Raw genomic sequence first — 21,404 nt, forward strand, 5'->3', positions numbered from 1 at the left:
CATAATGACCATATACTGGTTTCTTTTTCTGTGGTGAGGTTATTGGGAAAGAATATAAAGATAAATGATACTAAATTATGCTACACATAGTTCTGGAAAAGAAATGAAGTTGCATTACACAATGATAGTAACTATTTCATAGACTTTTGTTGTTTTGTAATAGGCACACAGAATTTTTTAACTTCAAATTTATGCAGAGGGCCTAGTCCAGTACCATGGAGACTCCACAGCTGTTGGTCTAAAATTTATGAGTTCCCCCATCATGATCTTAATGCAGGATCTGTCCCTGGTGCATGAGCTGGCTTTTGGAGCCTACTACCTATGGTTGCACACCTTGCACAGCCTTGATGCAGAGGAAGGGACTTGGACCTGCCTCAACTGAATGTATCAGGCTCTGTGGACTCCCCATGGGAAACCTTGCCTTGTTGGAGGAGGCAATAGGTGGTGGGTTTGAGGGGGAAGTGGGAGGAGTGGGAGGAGGAGGAGAGGGGTTTCTGTGATTGGTATGTAAAATGAATAAAAAAATCCTTAATAAAAATCCCCCATCCAATGACTGAGGGATCTGGATGCAGAGGTCCACGGCTAGGCCCCAGGTGGAGCTCCGGGAGTCCAATTAGTGAGAAAGAGGAGGGTTTATAAGGGCGAGAATTGTTGAGACCAAGGTTGGATAAATCATAGGGACAAATAGCCAAAGGAATGGAAACACATGAACTGTGAACCAATGTCTGAGGGGCCCCCAACTGGATCAGGCCCTCTGAATGGGTGAGACAGTTGATTGGCTTGATCTGTTTGGGAGTCATCCAGGCAGTGGGACCGGGTCCTGTGCTCAGTGTATGAGTTGGCTGTTTGAAACCTGGGGCTTATGCAGGTTTGCTTGCCTCGGCCTGGGAGGAGGGGACTGGACCTACCTGGACTGAGTCTACCAGGTTGATCTCAGTCTGCGGGGAGGCTTTGCCCTGGAGGAGGTACGAATGGGGGGTGGGCTGGGGGGAAGGGTAGGGGGGCGGGAGGTGGGAGAACAAGGGAATCCGTGACTGATATGTAGAACTGAATTGTATTGCAAAATAAAATTAAAAAAAAAATCAAAAACAAAAAAAACTTAAAGTTACTATGCAACAGGTTAGCTGAACTAGAATGTTCACAATTTAGGGAAATAATGTAATTATTTTATTATAAATTAAATGTACCAGTTTTTTCATTTTATTAAATATAGATTTTGTTCTCATGTAATATATCTTGATTATAGTTTCCATTCCCTCTAATCCTCCCATTTAACTCACCTTCCCTCCCCTCAGGATTTACTCCCTTTCTGACTCTCATTAGAAAAAAAAGGGTTTCTAAGACATAACAACCAAACATTAAAAAATAAAATATAGTAAGATGAAGTAAAAACTATTATACCAAAGTTGGCCATGGCAACCCAATCGAAGAAGAGTCCCAAGAGCAGACATAAGAGACATAGACCCACTCCTTCTCACAGTCAGGAGTTTTGTAATAATATTAAGCTAATAACGATAATATATACACAGAGGACCTGACGTAGACCCATGTAGGCCCTGTGATTGCTGCTCCAGTCTCTGTACTCTCATACGCACCTTGCTTAGTTGATTCAGACAGCCTTGCTCTCCTGATGTCCTCCATCCTCTCTGGTTTTTGCAATCTGTCTGCTCCTCTTCTTCAGGATTTCCTGAGCTCTGAGGGAATCTCCCATTTATACTCTCTCTCCTGTGTAATGTCTGGTTATGTTTTTTAGTATCTGTTCCCATCTACTTCTGGAAGACATCTCTCTGATGCTGACTGAATAAAGCACTGATCTGAGTATAGAAGAACATCAAGTTATCTATCTATCTATCTATCTATCTATCTATCTATCTATCTATCATCTATCTAATCTATCATCTATTTATTTATTTAAGATCAGTAGTGTTTAGTTTTACCCCAGGTCTCTGGGGTGTCTAGTCTATGATTTCTGGTTACCCAAGCAGTTTTGGGTCAGGGTTCCTTGCCAAATCAAACATTGGTTAGCTTCTCCCACAAGTTCCAAGCCGCCTATTTTGCAGGTAGGACAGATTGTCAGGCAAAGGTTTTGAGGCTGGATTGGTGTCAGAATTTATGATACCTTCAGTCAGACAAAGTGGCACTCTACAGAACTGGAAAAAATTTTTACCAACTCCATATCTGAGGGAGGATTGTGTCACAATTCTATAAAGAACTAAAAAAATGGCTATCTAAGAACAAAAACTCCAATTTATAGGGGTACAGATCTACACATAATTGAGGAAACTCAAATGGGTAAGAATCACTTAAAGAATTGTTCACTATCCTTAGCTATCGGGAAAATACAAATCAAAGCACCTTGAAATTCCATCTTATACCTGACAAAATAGCTAAGTTTAATAACACAAGTAATGGCTCATATTGGTGACAAAATGAAGCAAGGAAGCATGCCCCCATTGTTTGTGGGATTGCAAACTTGTGTAGCCACTATGGAAATTGATATGGCAGTATCTCAAAAAGTTGGGAATCTATGTACCTCAAGATCCAGCTATGCCACTCTTGGCCGTATACCCAAAGGATGCTCCATTCTACCACATGGACAGTTGCTCAGCCATGTTCATTGCAGCTTTATTCAGAATAGCCAGAATCTGGAAACAGCCCATATGTTACTTAACAGAAGAATGGATAAAGAAAATATGCTCCATTTACACAGTGGAGTATTACAAAGCTGTTAAAAAAATGACATCATGAAATTTGCAGGCAGGTAGATGGAACTAGAAAAAATTCATCCTGAGTGTGGTGACCGAGACCCAGAAAGATAAATAATGTACATATTCATTCATAAGTGAATATTAACCACTGAATATACAATAATCAAGCTATAATCCATAGATTCAGAGAGGACTGGTAAAGAGGAGGAGTCAATGGGAAACACATGAGTCTTCCTGGTTCAGGAATACAATACATATTACAGGAAGACTGGGGTGGATGTGATGGGAGTGGGTGGGTATAGGATAGGGTGGTGTGGGGTGGGGTGGAGTGGATCATCTATAGGAGGAGATGGGATGGAGGGAGAAAATGTGGGAAGAGATGGCTAGAATTGGAGGGGACATTTGGGGGGTTGTGGAAATCTAATGTAGGGGAAACTTCCTAGAATCTAGGTAGATGATCCTAAAGAGAACTGCTAGCAATGTGGAATACAAAGTCTCAACTGAACATCTCTTCAGGGGTGGGACAGGTTTGCATTCAATTGAGCTGTTGGTTGTGGGGTGGGTGGCTCCCTTCGGAATTCTCAAAACAACCCAGGCTGTTGCAAAGACAAAGGGTTCCTCTCAACAAAGTCACAACAGGGCACACAGAACTCATTAAACTCATGGGAGTCAAACCAGTGCCTACATGGAGACTTCACCCTTATGTTCTACTCTCTTTGGTTCAGGAAGATAAATATGTAACTTTTTTACATACTGTCCAAATACAGCCACTAACAAGATTTATGGGCCAGTTGTTCTGACAGGTTAAATATTTTAAGAAATAAGAGAATGTAACTGCTGGTGAGAATTATAATGTAATTTTATTAAATTTATTAATAGTGCTTATTTTATGAATTAAAACATGAATTTTATTTACTTGCTATTAAATTTTGTTGAACAGTAACATGGTTTTCTTCATGTGTTGTTTGGTGTTATACTGAAGATAGTGATGACTCGAATGTTCATACTCTATTTTAAACTTTGTTTTCCTCTAGGTGTTTTACAAATATTATTGCAATATATTTGAGTTCATATTATTGCGTATTTTTTCTTTCTTTCTTTCTTTCTTTCTTTCTTTCTTTCTTTCTTTCTTTCTTTCTTTCTTTCTTTTTTTTTTTGAGACAGGGTTTCTCTATGTAGTTTTGGTGCCTGTCTTGGATCTCACTCTGTAGACCAGGCTGGCCTCGAACTCACAGAGATCCATCTGGCACTGCCTCCAGAGTGCTGGGATTAAAGGCGTGCGCCACCACCGCCCAGCCTCTTCCTTCTTTTTTTAATGAGACACAGTCTTATGTATCCCGGGTTGGCCTTAAATTTGTTATGTACCTAAGAATGAACTTTTGATTTCTATACCTCCAAACCCAGAATTTTGGGATAACAGGATAGACATTTTGACATCATGACAAGTTTTATGTGGTGCTAGAAAAAAAACCCAGGAATTTGTACATGGAAGGTAGGTAGACATTTAACCAACTGAGTAACACTCTTATCATGTTTGCACACACATAGATGTTTTTGTTGCTTATTGGATAGCCTATGATCTCAGAAATTTTCATTCAGCAAATTCCTTCTCTAGTGACTTGCTTTATAAACTTGCATACATACACAAATTTAAAGCATATTTAAAGGTATAACATCATTACACACATATATATATAAATTTACTTCTCAACAATTGGGAGTCTTCATCATAGAATATAGGAATCTGTTTACTCATTAAAAGTATTTGTAGATAGCATTGTCAGTTAAAAATGTAGATTTAATTTCCCTTTGTGGGTAATTACCTGTTAGCATCTCAGCTCTCTCTGTGTGTTAATTAACTTTTCTAATGAAATCTATGCTCATTGGTGTTAGCAATTCTATAAAGTATCATCAAATATACTTCTTATTCATGACAAGTCACATATAACAAACTGTTTTACTCATGAGGATTTACATGCAAATGGGAAACAAACAGGAAGATTGTAGAGTCCATAACCCAGTGTTTCTTTTTGGAAAGACATTGCACTTCTCAATTTTTATTTTCAATATGCCATTGCGACTCTGAAATTGCAATCAGATATATGAAATTTGGATAAGAGCGAGCACTTGACTGCTCAGCTTTGCATTGTACCTCCAGGTCAACCTGAGCATCATTTACATAAAAATGATTCAACTCAAGGCTGGCTCATTGCCCATTTTGGGCTAGACCTCAGATATATCTAGACAACATAAATGTCGCTGTTTAAGCAGTGAGAAAAATCTAGCTATGCTGTCTAATTTAGTGGCATATAATTTTAAAAAGGTAATTGAATATTTGACTGAACTTACACATTTAATTTGAGGGAAACCATGATCTTTTAAACAGAAAATGAATGCTTATTTCTGATTTCACTGTGTAATAGCTTTTAATGGAAAGGGTTCACTTTGAATGTTACAAACTTGTTCATGAACTTAAAGAAATATGTGACACACTTTGACTTCTATATTTAATAGGAGAACAGCAGCAAATGCAGTATCAATTTTAAAATGATTTCTTATAGAAAAACATTGATTCAATTGACATCGTACTATGTGTTCTCTACTCTAAGAAAAACTATGTCTGTGCCAAATAAGAATGTGAGAAGGGACGTGACATTTACAAGAAGCCCCATATACAGTTGCCTTGTTAAGTGATCATGAATTGTAAGGAAATTCAGCTAAGTTCTAGATATTCACTGTCTGCTACAAATACTAGAAAAGTCTGTTTTCCAGAAAACCACCAGCCTAGTGAAATAGTTCAGCAGTTAACAGTGTCTGCAACTCTTGTAGATGATTGGAGTTTGGTTCACAATTACTCAGTTAGGATGCTCAAAACCATCTATAACTCCAGATCTATTTGTGTGTGTGTGTGTGTATAAAATATATATTCATGAATGCATATGTATGTATGCATATATCTCAAAAATTTCAATTAGAAAAATCAACTTTAAAGTTATTTTCCTTTATATTTTAAATTATTTTTTATTTTTATTTTTGAGACTGTATGATAATTACATTTCTCTCTTCTCTTCCATGTATCCAATGCACCTTTCACCTTCCTATGTACCTTTCCCTGTATACCTTCAAATTCATGGTCTCTTTTTACATTAATTGTTATTATATGCACATATGTATATTTTATATGCTCCTAAATGTAACATATTCATCCCATCTAATGTTACCTGTTTGCACGTTTTCAAGGCTGACTGTTTGGCACTGGACAAACAACTGATGTGCTCTTTCCCAGGGACAAACCCTTCCTCTGCTCCCAGATTTTTTTTCTGTCGCCTTTGTGTAGGGCTGAGGTACTTTCTGCTTTCCCACTATGAAGCTCTGCATGTTCTTTCATGTCCTCCTTGCTCATCTAGTACTTTGTGGTCATGCTGATGAGACACAAGTATTTATGTTCACTCTGACAGAGGGATGGCTGTGGAGGATTGATAGTCTTTTGGAATGGTTTGAGGAAACTGACCTCTGGATCAGCAAGTGTACATACTTCCAAAATGAATGTATGCGTACACCATGAAAAAATGAAGATTACTTTAAATGCATATATTTTTCTTCCCTGAAAATACTGCTTATATTTCCCCCATACAGACTCATTTGAACATTGTCAGTTCTTCCTCATACCACACTTTTGCCATGGCCTGAATATACCGTCTGCACTGCTGCTTCTGTACTGGTATCAATTTGCGTTACTAAACTTCCATTATTAAACATGCTGTTGTACATTTACCATGCCAAGTATGTTTTACTTATCACTTCATTTACTCTTTATAATAATCCCCTAGTGTTTATTTTACAAATGAAGTAAAGGATACCCAGAAAGACCAGTAACTAATTTCATCTCAAACTAGGTCAGAAATTCACAAAGGGAAGACTGCATTTGTTTCTCTTTCTTCTAGTGGTGACTATATTAATATTTATGGTGGTGGTTGAAAACCCAAGGAGGATGAATTTCATAAGTTTTTTTTTTTGTTTTTTGTTTTTTTACCCATGAAAGAAGTAGCATCATAAAAATTAATTCACTTTACTGGGGCAAGTTCTTCATATTAGAGAGTGGAAAGCTTATGTGAAGGACAAGTTGAAATCCTGTAAACAAGTAAATTGGAAACACTTTGTAAGGAAGATCAGAGAGTTCTTCCTTGTGCCCTCCACCTGATGAACAGTTGCTCAGAATCACCTGGGACTTCATCTCACCAGGCAACATTACATTTTTACTATTTTAACATTTCATATATTTTCAAATGTAAAACACCAATATTAGTAAATATCTGCCCATAATTCTTAATTCATTATGATGGGATCTAGATTTCTCTATAATTTTCTACAATATAATATACCTACCTCATTTTCTTTACTCATAATAGAGTTTCTTTGGTCTAGTCTCTCAATAATCCCAAATTAAAATTACTCATCAGGTCTTTTCCACTACAAACCCATTGTCCATTGGTGACAAAATATAGCTATTTATTTCCATTCTTGTGTGAAAAATGTAAAGACTTTTGGGAGGGTGTAATGCTGACTTCTTACAATTGCAATGTCATTTTTCTCCAGCTCTATATAGAATGTGTACCAGGAACATTTCAAGTATATGTGTGCTTCCTTATATTTGAAGGCCCTTTTCAAAATATTAAATGTCCCTATGTTTCTTCAAGTGACTTTGGGACGATGACTCGCAGATTAGAATGCCTATTGTTGTCCCTCACCAAAATTGGTCTGGTCTGGACACAAGTGGCATTTGTTAACATTCACTAACCTTTCATATTTTTATCTTCTAATTATGCCTAGGTACTCAGAAACAATGTATTATCTAGAATATTGCAGTAATCCACAAACTTTTTCAACAAAAGAAGAAAATCATGAGTCCAGTTAGTACATGTATGAGACTGGTAGTTAGAAGTAGGCATAAGGAATTATATCCTGTGCTGGACAGAGGAAGTAGAAAGTCTAGATACTGGCAAAGTGAAAGTGAATGCTTTATGTACCAGGGCTAATCCAAAGTAATCATTTCAGAGCACTAGCAAAAATAAGTCTGTAGATTGTGTTTTAAATGGCAACAGTAAAATTAAATCTTCTGTATACTCTAGTTAAAATAAATAAGGAACCATAGCTTGTGATCTTGGATGTAGCAGCACTTGGATTCATAAAAGGCAGGAACTCAAGTAAGGAGAGGAGGCTATGTCTCTCTCTGTTGAAGTCAGTGGGCACAGAGCCCTGATGTTAGTAAGGGCAGAATCTTAGTTTGGAAAGGATGATCTATCCGGTTAGACACCATTATCCATTTTTAATTTGTTTGATATTGTTATTATAGAAGAAAAGGAAAATAAATGTATACACATTGATTCTATTAGATTAGCATATATATTATATGTATTATATATTACGTATTTTAGAATCTCCCTCATATCTTTAAATTACAATGTCATTATTACATGTTTTGAATGAGGTAAGACACAGGCAGAGGAGTAACTTTTTAGGAATATTCATTGAGTAGTAGGATGGAATTCCAACACCAGCTTATTTAATAAAAAAGCACATTGCTGGGGCTGGAGTGGTGACTCAGTTGTTAAAACACCTGCTGTGTAAATATTAAAGCATGGGTTACTATAACTATCACCCATGCAAAAAGATGGACATCGTACTACATATGTGAAATCGAACACTGGAAAGGCAGAAACAGAAATATCTCTGGTCACTGATAGCTCTGCAATATAGCCAAGCTGAGAAGTTCCAGGTCAAGGAGAGACTGATTCAAAACATCTGGTGGAAAGTGATTAAAGAAGACACTCAACATTGATGTTCGATTCTACACAGATATGCAGCCATATCCCCCTGACATGTACAAAATTTCAACACATACACACACACACACACACACACACACACACACACACACACACACAAACACACTTGCAACACTTAAAAAAATCATCACTACCTTGGTTCTTCTACTGTGCTACACCAATTAAGAAAATAACACATATTCCCTTGGAGGCCTATAGGAAAAGTATTATAAAATCTCCTTAGAAAGCTTACAGTGTATTATTGTATCATTGTTTAATTCTAATCAGTTAAATAACTTTGTAGCATTGTGCTCTGTAGAAGGCTCTTTTGGGTCACTAGCCACCAAATCATGACATGGAGATTTATTAGTCATGAGTGACTGGCCTTATCTCATGCTTGTCCCAGTTAATTTATAACTTAATTTAACCTGTTTTTCCTCATCTACATTTTGCCTTGGGGCTTTTTCTTTCATTCTGTATGTCTTACTTTCCTGCTTCCTCTGTATATATTTGTTTGGCTCCTGCCTGTCTGTCTGGCCCATGGCTGCTCCCTCTTTTTCTCCCTCATTCTCTCTCAAGCCTAGATTCCTTCTCCTATTTATTTTCTCTGCTCACCAGCCCTACCTATCCCTCTACTGCCTAGCTATTGGTCATTCAGCTTTTTATTAGACTAATCAGGTACCCTAGGCAGGCAAGATAAAACCAATGCAACATATCTTTACATAGTTAAACAAATGCAGCATAAACAAATGCAACACATCTTTACATAATTAAACAAATATTCTATTTAACAGCATTTACCCCTTTTTGTCTAAATAAAAAGAAAGCTTTTAACTTTAACATAGTAAAACTATATACAATAAGAACAATTATCAAGTAAGAATTATATTTACAATATCCAGTCCATTTGTACTTAGCAAGTTTAGAGAAAATATTCCATTATTTATCCTAACTCAATGAGACCAAAGTTTTGTACCGAATTTACCTTATATCATAATTAAGGAAAACTGTAAGTATAACTACCTGGTTTCCAAAACCATCAAAGACCCCAGAAGGATATAGTATTTCTTGGGTAAACAGAAAGTGCAGTGCAAGTCACTTCAAAAACTTTAGAAATGACAGAGCCCTCTGGCTGCCTGGAGAGTCACCCAGGATTCCTTTGCAACATTGGGGCATCCTTCTTTGGCCTTCCGGCCTAGAATATCTGACAGACTTCTCTAGGAAATTGGAATTTTGAAGGACTGTTTTGCCTTGTTTTTGGCAAAGTTCTGCAGTAGCTTTCCTTTGTGTCCTGCATGTCTAGCTTAGATGCTAAACTGTAAGCAGTTGAGGCAAAGAAAGTTTCTTGGTCAAATGTGCTGACTGCTCAAGGATCGGTATATGGAAAAGCCATACCTCTGTAATCTATGAGCACTGGGCTACTAGGAAGATGTTTTGCTGTTTTCTTTTTTCTTTCTTTCTTTCTTTTTTTCTCAAACTTTCTCAGGCTTTATGTAGAAGTACACACTCCACATTGGGCATCAATTGTAGCAAGCATTCTTGGACCACCAGATCCCAAATCATGTCATGTAGACACCATTAATTATGAATGCTCAGCCATAGCTTTAGTCTTGTTTCTAGCTAGCTTTTTTTTTAACTTAATTCAAAACCCATTTCTATTAATCTATGTGCTGTCCTGAGGCTCATTATTTACCTCATCTACATACTTTCCATCCTGCATTCCTGCTCTCTCCTTGTCTGTCTGTCTGGCCTCTAGCTGGCTGGCCACAGGCTGGCTGGCACCAGACTGGCTGGCTTGTTCTTTTCTCTCTGCCCACCAAACACATCTATCCCTCCTCTGTCTACCTATTGGTCACACAGCTTTTTGTTAGACCAATCATGTGCCTTAGGCAGGCAAAGTAAAACAAATATAACACATATTTGCATAGTTAAACAAATGCAGCTTAAACAAATGCACCACAACTTTACATAGTTAAACAAATATTCTATTGCACAACAGTACTGAAAATTATAACAGAGAAAAAAATTAAATCTGTAGTATTTAGGAAAGGTCATCATTTTTAACAGTTTTATATAAGTAAATATAGATTGTTTAATTCAATTTATCTTTGAAGTACTTCAAATTATATTCTAATATATATCATATATATATCATATATATGGCTCTTTTAAGTTAATTCTGTGGATTTTGCTACATATTATTCACTTACATTTACATATATATATATATATATATATATATATATAGAGAGAGAGAGAGAGAGAGAGAGAGAGAAGGTATTTTATTTTCAACTTAAAATCCTTATTGCTATGGGTTGGTCTTTCTGTATGCTGCGAGTATGTGTTGCTACTATTGGTTAATGAAGAAGCTGTTTTGGCCAATGGTAAGGAAGGATAAGAGCCAGGCAGAAAATCCAAGCGAGATGCAAGAAGAAGAAGGTGGAGTCAGGGCAGATGCTTGGCTGCAAGCCCAAAGAGCAACATGCCAATAGACCAGTAACACCACGGCCACGTAGCAATACATAGATTAATAGAAATAGGTTAATTTAAGATGAAAGATCTAGCTAGCAAGAAGCTTGAGACATAGACTAAATAGTTTGAAACAATATTAGGCCTCTGACTGATTTTTTGGGTACCAGCAGGTGGGAAAAATTTATTGGGCTACACTTGATCATCTGTTACATATTGACTTGAAATTTAGTCCTTAGGTACAAACACCACTTCCTTTCACTACATGTACCTAAGTGCCTTTTTCTTTCTTTTTTTAATTAATTGGGTTTATATTTGTGTGTCTCTGTGTAGTGATATTAGTATGAGTGTAGGTTACCATGGATCTGTTGACCATAATGGGTGCTGAGAACTTAACTCTGATCCTCTACAAAGTGGTGTGTACTCAGCAGATGAGCTATCCCCCCACCCAAACACACAAGCACTTTAAAAAAAATTCAACTTTCAAATATCTCTTGGTTGCCTAATGTGTCTTATTACTCTAACAAATCTTACATAAGCCTATCTTTGTTATGAAGAATTTTAAAAAATCAATTTGAGAAAATTGATACTTGTGTGATGCCTTCTTGTCAAAAAACAACTGCACTATGTCTTTCCCTGAGCTCACATCACATATTAGTATTTTCTTCATTCATTTTGTCACCTTTATTTTTAATTTTGTGATTAGTCCTAATGCAAAGTGTTTAATATATAGAAGCATTTACTATTCTAATAAAATAATTCAATCATAAAAACTACTTTTTAAAGTTAGAGCTATTTATTCACTCAGTGTAGTAAGTCACAGCAAAGTGAGAGAGTAGCAATCTCCCTGGTTAAAGTCCCTTGCATTTCTGTCAGATAATACTGTTAACTCAGTTTTCTCCTCAGATCATATAAATCTTTTGTCTTTCTTTTTTTTATGAACATAAAACATCTGTTACTCTTTCTGGGCTCAACTATACTTTGATAGTTTATTTTTATACATTATAGCTTCCCAAGGCAGAGGCTTCTAGTAGATATGCATATAGTGATAATGTATAACACTGCTTAACTTCCAAGAGAAGTTATATACTTTGAAATAAAGCAATTTCATCAAATAGCTACAATTTATATATAATATCTAATTTTACATGCTCCTGGAAAATTCCATAGGGTTTGAATTACTCTATGTACTATCATTTTTAACAAATCCAGTAACTATGTGAACACTGATCATCTACTGTGCTTACAAACATAACACAGGGGATGTTGGTATTTAAAATCACATATCTATATTTGAGATAATTTTAGATGTGAGTTTGTATTGAGTGAAATAATACATCTGAAGCCAAATTTGAAAGTGAAGGAATGATCAAGTTGTGCCAACAGGGTAACACAAATGATGCTTGCCAAAGTGGATGGGGAAAAGCCCATGACAACTCTCCACACACTTATCACTACACAAAGAACTACAAACAACTACGGAATGCTGAGAATGGAAATAAAAATCTATCCCAGGAAAAAGCAAACCAATTGGTTATCCAACAGCAAATAGTCATTACCAAAAACATACATACAAGTAACATAATATAAATTGAGTAGACTATTTTTGGTAATATCTATGTATATACATACATGCACGTAACAATTATTGTAAAAAAAAGAACATGAATTTGCAGAACAGAAAGGGAGAAGAGGTTATGGGAGGAGTTGGAAGGACATTCAATTATATTATAATCTGAAAAAAATTAAAAATGGATCAGGTCAAAAGAAATGTTGATACTGTATGTAGTAAATCTGAGATGAGAGAACCTTTTGCAAAAATAGATAAATCTCCAAAAGAGTGTAAATTTCTTTAAGTTTGAAATCATATCACAGAAAAGCTTCTCTTACGAAGTTTTATTTTGTTTCATATTTCTACTTTTGGCCTGATGTATTTACAAAAAAGAAGTGTTACATTCAAGAACTTACTTTGTAAGGGTGTATATGTTACATTAAATTAGGACCTAAAACTTAATGCCGGAGGATGTCTAGGCAGCTCGCAGACAATATGTTCTATTTAAATTGCATAAAGAATGAGTGATAATTTAAGAAAAGGTCTTCTTGGATATGAGGCAAAAGTAATATATATTGATATTTTAAATGCTCATATTTATAATCATAGTAGATTTTTAAATGAGCTTATTTCTATTTTTTTAGTTAGTAGAATGAAATGAAATGTATTAAACACAGGGGAATGCTACTGTATCAGGAAGCTGTAATTGATTGCTATACATTTTTAGCCTTAAGACATTGTTTTAGATTTACCTTCTCACAAGCTTCTAATTTCCTATTTTCTATCTACCTTTGTGATCAGGAACAACAAATATGTCACATGAAATAAGAAAATAATATCTTAAATAGTGGTTTCATTGCAAAGCATTTTATAAATACTTACGCTACCTTTCTAACATTCTAATTCTACTTATTCTAAAAAAAATTAACATTCTAATGATTTACTTTTTGTATGTGGGTTTTGAGAGTTATTGTTTCTTTTAGTCTCTAAGTGTCTCTAAGTCAACTGTGTTGACATAAACTCATATTCAATGGAAATGTCTTGTTTTCACATTGAATAAGAAGTCAATACAAGTTTGGCTAATTATTTCCTTTATACCAATAGGCCACTCCATTTGTTTTATAAACTGCTGGTTGTATGCAGTTAAAACTATTATGTCTCCATGTTGTCTATACTACCAGAGGCTCCAGCCTTTGGCTCTGCACACTGTTGAAATATCTAGCTGTAGCTATGTAGGTAATGATATACACAAGATTTCTTCACTGAAGATTAGAGTGCCTGGTTGAAATATAAAATGAATGAAAATCAGTAAGCCTCGTGACGTATCAGCTTAGCACATAATTTCCTTACTTGGCACACTCATGTATTTCCAGGCCAAAGTGGCTTTTCAACTCTTTCCTTTTATTATGCATCAGCACATAATTTAACAGCACAAAATAAAATAGGAAGTAAGGTTTTATATGAACATGCCTGTCTTATGGCTTATGTTTCTTTTACTGAGACTGTATCAGCTTTCAGAGTTAAATCTTAGTAAGTCCAATACTTTCTTAGTGTTCTGGCTTTGAACATGCAGGTTTAAATGTTCATAATCAACCTTAAAGTTATGTGATACACTAATATGTAATTTCATATGCCTGATACCGTAAGTTTTAGAAGACAAAACAAATCATCAGTTAGTTGGCATTTGCCTTGTTTGTTGGCTTTCACTCTTTTGTTTTTGTTTTTGTTTTTGTTTTTTTTTTTGAGTTTATAATTTTTTTTTTTTTTTTTTAGTTTTTATTTTGCAATACAATTCAGTTCTACATATCAGCCACGGATTCCCTTGTTCTCCCCCCTCCCGCCCCTCTCACCTTCCCCCCAGCCCACCCCCCATTCCCATCTCCTCCAGGGCAAAGCCTTCCCTGCAGACTGACATCAACCTGGTAGACTCAGTCCAGGTAGGTCCAGTCCCCTCCTCCCAGGCCAAGCCAAGGGACACTGCATAGGCCCCAGGTTTCAAACAGCCAACTCATGCAATGAGCACAGGACCCAGTCCCACTGCCTGGATGCCTCCCAAACAGATCAGGCCAATCAACTGTCTCACCCTCTCAGAGGGCCTGATCCAGTTGGTGACCCCTCAGCCATTGGTTCATATTTCATGTGTTTCTGTTCGTTTGGCTATTTGTCTCTGTGCTTTATCCAACCTTGGTCTCAACAATTCTCGCTCATATAAACCCTCCTCATTCTCGTTAATTGGACTCCCAGAGACCCACCCGGGGCCTAGTCATGGATCTCTGCATCCAGATCCCTCAGTAGTTGGATGAGGTTTCTAGCACGACAATTAGGGTGTTTGACCATCCCATCACCAGAGTAGGTCATTTCGGGCTGTCTCTCGACCATTGCCAGCAGTCTGTTGTGGGGGTATCTTTGTAGATTTCTGTGGGCCTCTCTAGCACTTTGCTTCTTCCTATTCTCATGTGGTCTTCATTTACCATGGTCTCCTATTCCTTGTTCTCCTTCTCTGTTGTTGATCCAGCTGGGATCTCCCTCTCCCCCAAGCTCTCTTTCCCTGGACCCTCGCCCTTCACTACCCCCACTCATGTCCAGGCTGTTCATGTAGATCTCATTCCATTTCTCTGTCGTTGGGCGATCCCCGTGTCTTTCTTGGGGTCCTGTTTTCCAGGTAGCCTCCCTGGTGATGTGAGTAGCAGTCCAGTCATCCTTGTTCCACATCTAGTATCCTGCTATGAGTGAGTACATACCATGTTTGTCTTTCTGAGTCTGGGTTACCTCACTCAGGATGATTTTTTCTAGATCCATCCATTTGTCTACAAACCTCATGATGTCATTGTTTTTCTCTGCTGAGTAGTATTCCATTGTGTATATGTACCACATTTTGTTTATCCATTCTTCAGTTGAAGGGCATCTAGGTTCTGGCTATTACAAACAATGCTGATATGAACATAGCTGAACAAGTGCTCTTGTGGTGTGGTTGAGCATTCCTTGGGTATATGCCCAAGAGTGGTATAGCTGGATCTTGGGGGAGATGGATTCCCAATTTTCTAAGAAAGCACCATATTGATTTCCAAAATGGTTGTTCAAGCTTGCATTCCCACCAGCAGTGGAGGAGAGTTCTCCTAGCTCCACATTCTCTCCAGCATAAGGTGTCTTCAACTGGTTATCAACATGTAGAAGGCTGCAAATAGATCCATATCTATCACCGTGCACAAAACTTAAGTCCAAGTGGATCAAGGACCTCAACATAAATCCAGCTACTCTGAACCTGCTAGAAGAGAAAGTCGAAAGTAGTCTTGAACACATTGGCATAGGAGACCACTTCCTAAATAGAACACCAGTAGCACAGACACTGAGAGAAACAATCAATCAATGGGACCTCTTGAAACTGAGAAGGTTTTGTAGAGCAAAGGATACAGTCAACAAGGCAAAGCATACAGAATGGGAAAAGATCTTCACCAACCCCACATCTGACAGAGGACTGATATCCAGAATATATAAGGAACTCAAGAAATTAGACATCAAAATGCCCAGCAGTCCAATTAAGAAATGGGCTATAGAAATAAACAGAGAATTCTCAACAGAGGAAACTCAAATGGCTGAAAGACATTTAAGGAATTGCTCAACATCCCTAATCATCAGGGAAATGCAAATCAAAACAACTCTGAGTTACCACCTTACGCCTGTCAGAATGGCTTTCACTCTTACACAGTGCATCCAAAGGTTGAAGTGTGATTTTCATAAAGAGATCTAGTGTAAATGATTCTGGTAAATAATGTTTGCAAGATGTGGAGGCATTGACAACAAAAATTGTAAGAAATAACATGAATGCAGAAAGTAAATCAATCATAATCTTCCCAAATGCTAAAATGATACCTAAAAACTGTGCTGTGAGGCATTTTAGAAGGGGTGAAGCCCTGGGTTCCATTAGGGACTGATTGTAATGCTCCACACACACACTTGCACACACACATGCACGCATGTGGACACACACACAGCAAACAAAATAGAGGAAAATATAAAAGTAATAGTTACACATGATAAAAAATTATTCATAGAAAAAGCTGCCTTTATGGCTCAGTGGATAAAGGCACTTCCCATTAAATTCAATCTATTTCCATCTCCAGAACCAACATGGTAGAAAGTGAGAGCCTGTTTCTGCTAGTGATTCTCTGACTCCATGCATGCATTTTTAACATGCATGTGTATACACACACACACACACACACACACACACACACACACATGCACAGGCAGACACACACATGCACACACTAAATCAATGTAATTTTAAAAGTGATTTAAGAGTGAACTTGCTCAAAACAACTTTGTTTGGTTGCATTCAATGTGAAAGGGTCTTGGTAACTATTTGTGCACTATACATGGTCTGAGAATTTTATAATTTAAAGTTTTTAAACCACAGTTTGCTTTTTTTTCCTGTGTATGATTGTGGTGTGTGTTTTTATTTAACATGTGGTACTATTTCTTATCCCTTTCCTACTATCTCAATAGTAATTTTCACCAATATAAAGGATCCCACATCCACGATGCTCAGAGGATGGGAGAGAAAGAAAGGGGAAGGGCAGTGCTCTCTCTTTGGGTCTGTTTTATTTTCACACAAAAGTGGGTTTTTTTCTTTCTTTTTAGAAAAAAAAAAAAACCTTCACTGGCTGATTTCTCAAGCACACTTTTCAGCTCTCAATCAAACAAGCAGAAATTTAGTGGCCATTCAGAGTTCCCTATTCTTTGGCAGATGCACACTTCTCCCTTCCTAGGAAAGCTGCACACATTGTCTGAAATACACAACTAGACGTATAATGGCTTTTCTGCAACCTTGGATTGTTCTCTGGGCCCTGGCCACCTACACTGAGCAATAAGGGGACAAAATTGAAGAAGCTTTTTAGCTTTTATAGCTTATTGATTTTTATATTTTCTGATGTATTAGAGCAATTTTTCAAACGTATCCTCCCTACCTTGATATCTTGAGTGTGGAGAGAGGATTTCACATTTATTAGCTTCTCTCTCTCTGTCTCTCTCTCTCTCCCTCTCCCTCTCTCTTTGTGTGTGTGTGTGTGTATGTGTGTGTGTGTGTGTGTGTGTGTGTGTGTGCATGCACGTGCATGTGTATATGTGTGTCCTCAGTGCTATCTCAAAGATATAAATGGCTTGGTATAAAAAAATCAATTCTCAGAGTAAAATTCAAAGACTGTGTGCAAGTATTACATAAAAAGCAGACAACTAGGAATATACCCTTTCCAACCAGATAACAAAGCTGGTTTTGAAGACTATAGTTTCTGGCTTGAGTTGAAATCACTGATGCTCAGTGCTTTTCAAACAAAAAAGCCCTCTCTCTTAATGGAGAGCATACAATGCTATAAATATGCTTTTTATTAACTCAGATCAAGCATGACAGCTTCTGAGAAAGAAGTGAAGCTACTCTATCTACTCCAAGGGTGGCAGTCTCCTGTTGGACCTCAGAGATACACACAAACATTTTGACACTTCCTTTTTTCCCTTTTTTTTGAAAATATAACTTTTTCACACAAATATTCTGATTATGGTTCTCTGCCTTCTACTCTTCCCAGTTCCTTCCCGCATCCCTTCCAATCTGAATCTGCCTTTTTTCTGTTTCTCATTAGAAAACAAACAGACTTCTATGGGATAATGAAAAAATGAAACATAAAAAATATGTTAAGATAAAGCAAAGGCTCACATTTTGGAATTGAATAAAGTAAATACAAGCAAAAGAGCCCAAGAGACCCACTTGTTCCCACACTAAGGAATCCTACAAAAACACTAAACTAAAAGCCATAATATGTACGCAAAGAACTTGTAGCATATAAACAGAAGCGAATATATTACACATAATATAAATATATAATAAAATTAAAAAATAAGATAAATTAACAAAAAAAGCTCTGATGTGACATTGTGAGTTGGCCATGTGGCCTGCTCTTAAAAGAAGTTTGTTTCCCCAGTGTGACTCCCTTGGAGGAAGCTGAATTTTCATTCTTTGTTATTGTCTACTGGAGGTTGCTTCCGGGTTAGGGATGGGGAAATGTATCCACTTCTTTCAGCCATACAACCCCATCTAGTGCAGACCCATGCAGGCCCAGTGAATGCTGCTGCCTCGGTGTCTCAGCTTCATATGTGTGTCAATCACGTTGATTAGAGCATCTTGTTTTCTTGGTGTCCTCCGTGTCCTCTGGTTCTTACATTCTTTGCACTTCCCCTTTCTTGGGCTTTCCTAAATGCTGAGGAGAGGGATTTGATGGAGCCATCTCCTTTAGGGCCAAGTGTTCCAAGGTCTTTCACTCTCTCCATATTCTTCTGCTGTGGTGTGCTTGTTCTCATCTGCTGCAGAAGGAAGCTTCTCTGTTGGTGGCTGAGCAAATCTCTGGTCTAGGAATATGGCAGAATGTCATTAGGAATTATTTTACTGGTAGATTTTTTTTTTTTTTAGAACAGTATATTTAGTTTTCCCCTATGTCTTTGGTCTATCTAGATTCAGGTTCTTAGTCACCCAAGGAGTGTCAGGAATGATTCCATCTCATAAAGCAGGACTTAAGTTAAATCAGATATTGGTTGGTTACTCCACAAGCTTTGTGCATTTCTCTAGCATATCTTGCACACAGGACAGCGTTATACATCAAAGGATTTTTTGGCCAAGTAATTTATCATTAATTCTGGAGGAGGTTATTGCTAATAATTGTCTTTTATGTGAATCTGTACTAAGTTTTCATGGTGTTAGACTTTAGCACAGGGTTTTGTAAATACTAGGCAAACACTCTTCCACTGAGTGATATCCCAGCCCAATATTCAGAACTTTTAATATTGTTTCTTTTAGGCCAAACTACCTTCTTCTTTTTGTAGAAAAATAATGTTTTTTCTATCATATTTGAAAATTCATAAACCATACCAATCAGGTGCTTTTTTTTTTCAAAGTGATGGGATATTTAAGAGTCCCATTAAATCCTCTAAGACATACCCTATAAGTTTGATTTAGTAACAAAGAATTTTTCTTTCTTTAACACTGTTTTTAACTTCTTTAGTAAATAATCACAATACAGAGAGAAAATCACACTAAATACAGAACTGCAATATTAAACAAACGTGTTTCATATTTTCCTGAGTTATTTCCACAAGAAGATCGAGATTTGATATACTTTAAAAAAATGAAAACAAGTTTAAACAACAGTGTCATAGAATACTTATTCTATGGCCTTAATAAGTTACATAAGTTACTATATCTCTTTATTTAAAATTCAGTTCTTCCATAACTTAAGGACATTCCTCTTTTGTTTTTAAGCTCTTTAGTCTTTATTGATACCTGACACAAGTGACCTCAACCATAATGGTTGGGAACTGTAGAGGGGTGTATGGGGCCCCGAGTAAGGCTGAAGAGGGCTGTTATTGTGCCTGCTAGTGTCCATCCTAGGTGCTGGACATTGGACACTGGGAACTAGTCACCAACTCAGGATGCTGGGGCAGTACTTGTCAATCAGCCCTTGATAGTAGGGCCGCAGGCTGTCCACATCTGGAGGCTCGGGGCTTTTGGTGTAGAGGTCAAACTTGTTGAATTCTTTCACCCAGGGCAGCATATCCAGTTCCTGCTGGCTGCAAAGCTGTAGGTAGTCACCACCGTGTGCTGTGGATAGAAGGAGTGAATCGGGTCCTATAGAAGGCCTCAGAGGGTAGGGAGAACTTGTTCAACTTCATCATCTGGTACAGGTACTCGTCATGACCCCGGGACATAAGGACATTTTTTTTAATTTTTATTTTTATTTTGCAGTACAATTCAGTTCTACAGATCAAACATGGATTCCCTTGTTCTCCCCCCTCTGGCCCCCCTCACCTTCCCCCCAGCCCACCCCCCATTCCCACCTCCTCCAGGGCAAAGCCTCCCCCACGGACTGAGATTAACCTGGTAGACTCAGTCCAGGCAGGTCCAGCGCGTCTGACTCCATAAGGACATTCTTAAGTCCACAGTGGGGCTGGTACACGCCAAGTTATGTGCTGTATCGAGGGTCCTGAAGGTCAGGATTGTCCTAGAAAGTAGAGTCACAGAGTATCACGGAGGCCTGGGGGTGGTAGCCCAGGGGAAAAGTGCCTCCAATAATGGCCCACTGAGGTTCCCTCCACAGAGTCAGGATCTTCCCCAGGTCATGCAGAAGTCCGACCAGGTAGAACCAGTCTTTGTCTGAGTGGGCTCTTCGGATGCCCTCTGCTGTTTGGAATTCATGAAAGAAGTTGGGGAAATCTACATCCAGGTCTGATTCATCTACCAGATCATCTAGCATGTTCCCAGCATCCGTGACTGTCATTTTCTTGTATGAAAAGCTTCCAAACTGGATATGCTTCCCGCTGACAAATTCCACCGTCTGGTGTGTGTGCATGAAATTGTAGGTGGTAAAGATGCAATCCAACAATGGGCAAGCAGTGTAGCTTCGGAAGCTGCCCTTGCTTTGGGCCAACTCTGGGTCCACATCGGGTTGATAGACCAGGGAAGGGTTTGGGTCCACATCCACCCTCATCCTGGGTGGCAGCAGAGATCAGATGGCAAGTTCGAAGGTCGACATTACTCTTAAAAGGAAGGAAAGCTTAGACATGAAATAATATAACCAAAGAAAATTCACATCACATCCAGTTTAGGAGAAAAATTGTTGGAAAAATTATCGTGGGGAATTTTCTTAATTGTTCCATTTAATTGTTTATGTATTCAGTGAATTCAAAGGGCACTGCACTTGGAAAAAGCTGTGCTGACAGCTATGTTAAACATGGTATAAATAGTGGGAGGTAAAATGTACTTAAGGACCCTGAACTCATGCCAAAGAACAAAGGAAACTAAATAGAGGA

General features: G+C 37.6%; 1 pseudogene; it reads right to left on the reverse strand.

Annotated features, from left to right (window-relative positions):
• Positions 1 to 20,014: 20,014 nt before the first annotated feature.
• LOC131923717 (inositol oxygenase-like) lies at positions 20,015 to 21,082 on the reverse strand (annotated as a pseudogene).
• Positions 21,083 to 21,404: the final 322 nt, after the last annotated feature.

This window comes from Peromyscus eremicus, chromosome 13, assembly GCF_949786415.1.
Source record: "Peromyscus eremicus chromosome 13, PerEre_H2_v1, whole genome shotgun sequence".
Lineage (NCBI taxonomy): Eukaryota > Metazoa > Chordata > Mammalia > Rodentia > Cricetidae > Peromyscus > Peromyscus eremicus.